Below are 8,343 nucleotides of genomic sequence, written 5' to 3'. Positions count from 1 at the left end.
GGGTTTGGGGAGGAGGCAGTAGCCTCCCTGTGGGAGGAGAGGAAGGACTATAAAATCCATTTCTTCTAACGTTGGACCCCAGATCTTCTCTCTTTCCCTTTTGGAAGCAGCTTGGAAGGGTAAGTGTGGGAGAAAAGTAATTGGGGAAGTAAAGTAATCGGGCAGTTGTGTGTTTCCCACCTAGAGCTCCACAAGTGAGCCGGGGAGAGGAACTCTGCTTGCACCTTCCCTGGGTCATAGGGAGAGTGATTCTTGAGGATTCTTTCCGTCCATAGGTGCACTCATAAAGAGTGTGATCTGGTCAGAGTGTCACCTGTGATTAAATCATTGAAACTCAAGGGAGCCTTAGGTGAACAAACAGGAAGCAAATTCAGTTACAATATGTGGACCACACTTAAGGTTGATGAACAGGTCTTACTGTTTTGAGAACAAGCAAATATTTCCAGTCATTTGTATCCAGTTGTTCACATGAGTTCTATCCCTTGCCCTTTTCACTTTGTATACTCTCCCTGAGCAATCTCTACTCTAAATACTGAATTTTATTTATATATTTTCTCTGATTATAAAAATTTCAGTATGTTAATTGTAAAAAAAAAAAAATCAATGGGAAAAAAATCTAATATGGAAAGTAAAAATTCGACGCACTCCCACCACCCAGAGAAGACCACTTTTATTTCATGGGTAATGTTTTGTGACCTACTTTTTTCTGTCAATAATGTCATTAGCATTTTCTTGTTATTAAATATTCTTTACTGTATAATTTTTAAAGGCTGCAAAGTCTTCCATCATATAAATGTATTATAACTTATTAGCCAGTGTCCAATTTTTATTTAGTTTGTATCCTTTGTTTCCTGTTAAAAATGAGGCATACAGAGAGGTGGCATACCTTTCAAGCTTCTTTCATATAAATTTTAAGATGCAGTCATCGAGTTAGTGGGCATGATTTTTAAAATTTTGATAAAAATTTTCCTGTCAGTTTACATTGCCGCTGTTAATATATCAGGGCCATATTCCCCACTGGCTTCTAAGCATTATTACCTTTCTCTAATTTTTGCCAAACTATCAAATTAGGGGAGGGACCAGTTGAAAGACTGTCTCATTGTTAGAATCTAATTTGCCTGTTTTTGTAACTAGAGATATAATAACGGTTTGGGAATTTTTTGTTTATTAATTGTCTGTATTTCTTCTTCTATGGATTGTCGTCTCAGATTCTATGCTTTTTCCTACATTGTGAAATTATGTTTTCTAATTTTGAAGTTTTGAATTTTTATTTGACATTTTCAGGACCTTCAGCATATGTTCTTTATATACACAAGTTTAGGTAAATGTTGACCGCCTACCTCCTTTTCCCTCTGATTCCTTTTGTGATTTGTTTTTGTATGTAACTCTTTCATTTACTTGGAATTTATTTTGCTGTATGAGGAATATGGGCTTCACCAGTGGCTCAGTGGTAAAGAATCTGCCTGCAACTCAGGAATGCAGATTTGATCCCTAGGTGAGGAAGATCTTCTGGAGAAGGAAATGGCAACCCACTCCAGTATTCTTGCTGGATATCCCCATGGGGTATCCCATGTGGAGGAGCCTGGAGGTCTATGGTCTGTGGGGTTGCAAAGAGTCAGATAGACTTAGGGACTAAACACCAGTGAAGGGATACAGGGAACTGGCTTTATTATTTTTTTTTTTTTTCTAAATAGCTGAGCATTTTTCTTTCATCTCAGGGGTTCCTATTATCCTCACAGATTAAAAGCTTCACCTTTAAAAAGAAAACAGCCTGTAAGGATCCAGAACTCATGCATGGTCAGGATTGTTAAAGCAGAAGAAGGGAGATGGGTGGGAGGAAATGGGGCTTGAGAAAGGCAGTCAGTGAGGAGACTTCAATTTTATGAGAATTATTGTATCAATTATACTTTTTTTAAAAAAAAGATCAGTAGTAAAAGTGACAAATGTTTTCATTTGTAAAGTCTGGATATTTGGACCTAGAAGTATTTTCTATGTTTTTCTGGCACTCTGAAAAAATTTATGGGAACTGTATATATCCTGGAGTCCCCAGTAAATGGAGCCTGGCATCTTCTTAACAATTTTATTATTTCTTCTATAGTGGTTGCCCTTAGAATGTTCTTACTTCTTTTGAGTTGATTTTCCTCGTTAATTTTCTTCTAGGACTTCACCCACTTTATTTCAGATGTTGGATTAATTAGCATATGGTTTAGAAGAATAATCTCTTTATACCTGTGACTGTATCTTTCTGATTTCAATTTTTCATACTGTAATTGTCTTTTTATTTGATGAGATTAACTGAAGTGTCTTTGTGTTTCTGTTGTTTTAAGTTATTTAAAAAAAATTTCTGAGTAGTTGGAATTATTTTGTATATAATCATTATTTTTCGTTGTTGTTTTGCACTGGTCAAAAGATGTAGTCAGTACAGTTTCTTTTTAGAATATTGAAAATTCTCTTTGTCATGATTTTTCCATATTTTTTGTGAGCATTTGATAAGACTGTTCATGTTTCTACTTTAATTTTTACCTACTTGATCTGCCAAGGACTGAAAGAGGTGTGTTAAAGCTTCCTATCCCAGCTATGTTTATGCCAAATTCTTTTTGTACTTCTAGTAGTTTATGCTTTATGTGATTATTCTTAATATTAGCAATGGTTTGTGAAGATTCTTGCTTGACTACTACATATTCACAGTGCCTATTGAAAACAGCAGAAAATTGAAATAAATGTGTTCCATATGAGAGTCTATAGGGAGTTTAACCCACTGATATTTATCGTCATAACTGCTACTTTGGACTTCTGTCATCTTTTCTCGCTTGTATGTTTTCTTGCTATATTATAAATTTTCTATCTTTTTCTATATGTTGTATTTTTCATTGTGATTAAATATACATAACATAAAATTTACCATTTTAATCACTTCTAAGTGTACAGTTCTGTGGCAATAAGTACATTCACATTGTTGTACAACCATCGCCTCCATCCATCTTGAGAAATTTTTCATCTTCCAAAACTGAAACTCTATTTAATAAACACTAAACCTCCATTCTTTCTGTTCTCAGCTCCTGGGAACTGCTTTTCTGTTTCCCGACTCTGTGACTCTGACTACTGTAGGTACTGCATACAAGTGGACTTGCACAACATTTGTCCTTTTGTGACTGGCTTACTTCACTCATAATGTCTTCAAGCTTCACACACATTGTTGCATGTTGTCAGAATTTCCTTCCTTTCTAAGGCTGTGTGCTATTCCACGGTTTATGTAGACTATATTTTGTTTATCCATTCATCTGTTGATGGACATTTGGATTGTTTCTACCTTTTGGCTGTTGTGAATAATACTGCTGTGAACATGGGCATGCAGTACCTGTCCAAGTCCCTGCTCTGATTCTTTTGAGTACAGTACCCACAAGTGAAATCACTGGATCAGGTAGTTACTATAAGTTTAATTTGGGAGGAAATTAAATTAAAATTAAAATTTAGAAGTTAATTTAAAATTAAATTTGTGATACCATTTCGCATAGCCAATGCCCAATTTTACATGTCCAGCAGCAATTTCCCTACATCCTCACAAACTTTTATTATTTTCTGATTTTTTAAATTATTGTTGTCCTAAAGGGTGTGAAGTGGTGCTTTATCATAGTTTTGACTTGTATTTTCCTAATGATTAAGGATGCTGAACATCTTTTCATGTGCTTTTGGCTATTTGTAGATCTTCTTTAGAGAAATGACAATTCAAGTCCTTTGCCCACTTTTAGTTGAGTTTTTTTGCTGTTTCTGAGTTGCAGAAGTTCTTTATACCTACCTACTATAACATATATCCCATCCTTACTATTATTAAAAGCAATTAGCTCCTGGTGCCTTCCAATTTGTATCCCTCTGCAGGTTGTGACAAATGGATAATATCACCCCTTAGTTCCAGTGTGAATTAGAAGACAAACATATTTTTCTTTTTCATTGGTCAATTCAGTTGTCTTGAGGCTGAGAGTAGGGGAAGATTTTTGATACATGGGCTTATTTTGCATTTCACTGTACATCTATGGTCATTCAGAGCCTCCTAACTTAATATCTCTATTTTGTTGCCATCTTTCTGCCATCAGAGGGATTTATTTATAGATGCAAATGTTATCATTTTATTCCCCAGTTTACAAACTCTAAAGGGTTCCCCAGTACCTACAGGACAAAGTTCAGACGTCTCCTGGTGTTAGGCCCAGCCATTCTCTGGACACTGACGACCTCTAAGGTTTCAGATCAGACCACTCTTCTTCACCTTACTCTAGCAACAACAAATTCATTTCAATTGCTTAAATACCTTAAGCCTACTTTCTGCTAAGTGTTATGCTAGACTCTGAAAACAAAGTCTTTCTAATAAATTCTAATTTTAAGGATCTTATAAGACTGGATGAGGAGACAGAAGATTATATCAGTTTTATTATCAATCCAGTTTTGAGAATTCCTTTTGTGCAGGTTTGCAGGAAGCATATAGAGAATGCTTTAGGGAAGTTGTTATGACTCCATGTTTTTTTATTAAGATGTAATTCACATACCATAAAATCCACTCTTTTAAAATGTATGATTCACTTTTTTTTAAAGCATATTCACAAGGTTATGTAACTATTGCCACGATCAAATTCCAGAAAATTTTTTTATCACTCCAAAAGAAATCTTATACCCATTGGCAGTTGTTCCTCATTCCTACTTGTCCCCAGCCACTGGCAATTACTAATCTCTTTTCTATCTTCATGGACTTACTTATCACATATTCAATAATGACTTCATATAATTTGTGGCTCTTTGCATCCAATTTATTTCATTTAGCATGTTTTCAACCTTTATTCATGTTGTAGCACATATGTATCAGTATTTCATTCCTTTTTTATTACCAAATAATATTCCATGGTATATATATACTACATTTTATTTATTCATTCATCAGTCAGTGGACAATTAGGTTGTTTCTACTTTGGAGCTATTAATAATGCTGCTCTGAACATTCAGGTACAGATTTGTGTATGGACATTTGTTTTCATTTGTCTTGGGTATATACCTAGGAGTGCTGGGTCATAAGATAACTCTCTAATTAACTTTTCGAGGTCCTGAAAAGTTGTTTCCCGATGTGGCTGCTCCATGTTACATTCCTACCAGCAGTTTTGAAGATTCTGACTTCCCACATCCTCCCAACATTTGTTATTGTCTATCGTTTGATTATAGCCTATCCTACTGAAAGTGAAGTGGCATCTCTTTGTGTTTTTTTTTCTTTTTGTCTTTTCTTCTAAGTATGAAAATATAACACATTTACAGGAGGCTTGGAAAATATAGAACAAAAATGCATATAGTTCCACTATATATTACAGTTGTCTAAGTAGATAAATTGTTGTGGTTTTAATTTGCATTTTCCTAATGACTAACGGTATTGAATATCATTTTGTGTGCTTATTGACTTATTTGTGTGTCTGTTTTGTTGAAATGTGTATTCAGATCCTTTGCCCAGTTCTTAATTAACTGTCTTTTTATTGTTGGTTTTAAGACTTTTTGTAGATTCTGGATAACAAACAATCAGAAATATAAATTTGCAAATATATTCTCCCATTCTGCAAGTTATCTTTTCACTTTTAAAGATAGTGATCTTTAAAGCACAGTAGTTTGTAATTTTTATGAAGTCTAATTTATATTCAATTGCTTAATTGCTTGTGCTTTAGGTATCATGCCCAAGAAATAATTGCTATTTCAAAGTAGATCAGAAAACATAAGTCCTACTTTGTTCTTATTTTTCAAGATTTCTTTGGCTATTCTTTGTCCCTTATATTTGCATATATATATTTCAGAATCAGCTTGTCAGTTCTGCCCCAAAAGGTAGCTGGAATTTTTGTATGGACTGTACTAAATTTTTAGACTGGTTTGGGGAGTATTTCCATCTTAAGAATAGTAAGTCTTCCATTTAATGAACATGAAATATTTTTCTGCCTACTTAAGTATTATTTAATTTCTGTCAGTGTTTTTCTTTTAAATTTTAAGTGTACAAGTCTTAGGCTTTTTTGTTAAATTTGTTCATATTTTATTCTTTTTTATGCTATTATAAGTTGAATTATTTTCTTAATTTTATTTTCAGATTGTTCATTTCCAAGTGTATGTTAATAAAACTGACCACCTGTTTAGTAAACTGATTTTGATCTTACATCCATCAACTTTGCTGAACGTGTTTATTAGCACCAACAGATTTGTGTGTGTGTGGATTCCTCATGAATTTTTTATGTCATCTTCAAATAGAGATTATTTTACTTAAACTCCCTCATAGAATCTTTTTCACCTTTCAAGTCTCAGTCTAAATATTCCTTCTTCATTGAATTTTTCCTTAACCTGCCAGGCAATATTGATGTTATTTACTTTAGCACAGTTAATGGGCTTGCTCGTACTTATCACTGTTGTACATGCTACTGTCCTGTATTACAATTAAGTGTCTGTGTTTCCCTCATCATTAAGACAGGCCCTTTTGTTTCCCTTCCACGAGTGGAACTCTTCAGTGTGGTGTCATATTCAGTGTAAAGAAGTGTCCTCAGTGTCCTATAGTTTAATGTAAACGCACACAGCTACCCTCAAAGATTGTACTTAAGCCTTTAAAGTAGACAATACAAAATTCACTTATTAAGAGATGAAAACCAATTTATCAGTAGACCTCCAAATGGCAGACATATTTGTCAATTATGTGTTCTTCTCTACACTTTACATAGCAGGGTTGGCTTTTACTCAGTTCAGGGTTGCAAACTATATGACGAATAATTACTCTGCCCTCAGCTTGTGGAGAAAAGCTATTATAATTCCCTCGTAATTACAGCCATGGATTGTTCTATCTTTAACTGAGTCATCTCAAATAAACTGAAATATTTTTAACAGATATTTTGGTTTAGGAACCTTCTAGAAATAGTTCATCAAAAGGAGTTGTACTGTCCTGGGCACCCAAGCTGAGGTTAAAACAACTGCAGACATAGTTGGTGTCTATGATATTACTCTCATTTTCTTTTTGTAAGTCCTGTGTGTGATTAATTTGCTGCCTAGTATCATTCAGCATTGCTTTTTATTTGGGATCATTTTAGTCTCATTTAATGATTGAGCTATAGTTGGATTTAGCTGGGAAGCTGACGATTTATGTAATTTTACCCTTAATTGGATATTGAAAAGGAAATAAGAATCTAAGCAATTTTTGGCACCAAGAGCCCAGAAGCCCTTGTATCTCTCCAATGTTGATGACTGGCTACTTGATGTTGTAATAAGGCAAGAATTTATACTGAGAAACAAGATCATTATTTGAAATATACCCGCATGAGCTGAGGATAAAGGCTTATGCTTTACTTCTTGGTTGATAGTATTCTGGCTGCTTATGACTGATGGGGGTTGTCATGGTGATGAGAGAGAATGAACTGGGTGGTGGCTGGGATAGACATTGCAGTGTGGGAGAAGGGGGCTTAACCTACATATCCTTTGTTAATAGGTCTTTGTTATAGCCTTCCTCTGAAGAGGGCTTTTAATATCATGTTGCCTCTCCTGATGCTGGAGTGTGAAATGAGGACAGTAAAAGAATCCTGTGGTTCTGGAAATCAGACTTGTCTCTGTATTCACTCCATTATCCCATGACCCCAAGGAGGTTTATATCCTGAGACAGAGACTTGGTAGTAAGAAAAATGTTACTGTTTATATGATAGAGCAAAATGTAAAAGAGTTATTTCAGGAGGTACCAGTCATTTGGCACTTTGTTCTACCATTTTTTGAAATAAAATGTTTAATAATAAAGACTCCTTGATGTTGAGGTATCAAACTTCATTCATTCTTTTCTATTCTTGTTACTGTTTTCTCTGACTGGGTTGACCTTGATCACTTTTATTGAAGAAACATATGCCCAAAAGGCCAATTTTTATTTTCTCAACATTGATTGTAGATTATAAACAGCCATAAACATATGGTAAAAAGCTGTGTTTTCCTTGTCATTTTGTTTCCTTAATCATGTTTCAAGAACAAATATTGTGGTTTCTGACTAGTGAAGCAGAGAAGTGGGGTCTGAGTGTTCCTTTTGGTGACAAAACCTCTGGCAGGCACTCTGAAAGGTTTTACCTTTCTCAAAGAGTGAGCTTTCTGTGGTCTTAGGATTGAGAAGTCCTAAGGACAGGGAAAAGATAAAGCTGTCCCCAGCTTCTAGTAGAGGTGGAGAGAGTGGCAGAAACATGACCCAGAAAAGTAAGAAACTCACCCTTCAGAAGACACTGGCTGAAAGGTTGTTGCCCTTCCTGGAGCAAATAGTTGACTGACATCATGGAGGGAGCAAAGGGCGGTGCCTCTAGGTGGCCTGGATAGCCCTGGGGA

Source organism: Bos javanicus, chromosome 3 (assembly GCF_032452875.1).
Source record: "Bos javanicus breed banteng chromosome 3, ARS-OSU_banteng_1.0, whole genome shotgun sequence".
Taxonomy (NCBI): domain Eukaryota; kingdom Metazoa; phylum Chordata; class Mammalia; order Artiodactyla; family Bovidae; genus Bos; species Bos javanicus.
Note: the sequence above shows the minus strand (reverse complement) of the source record.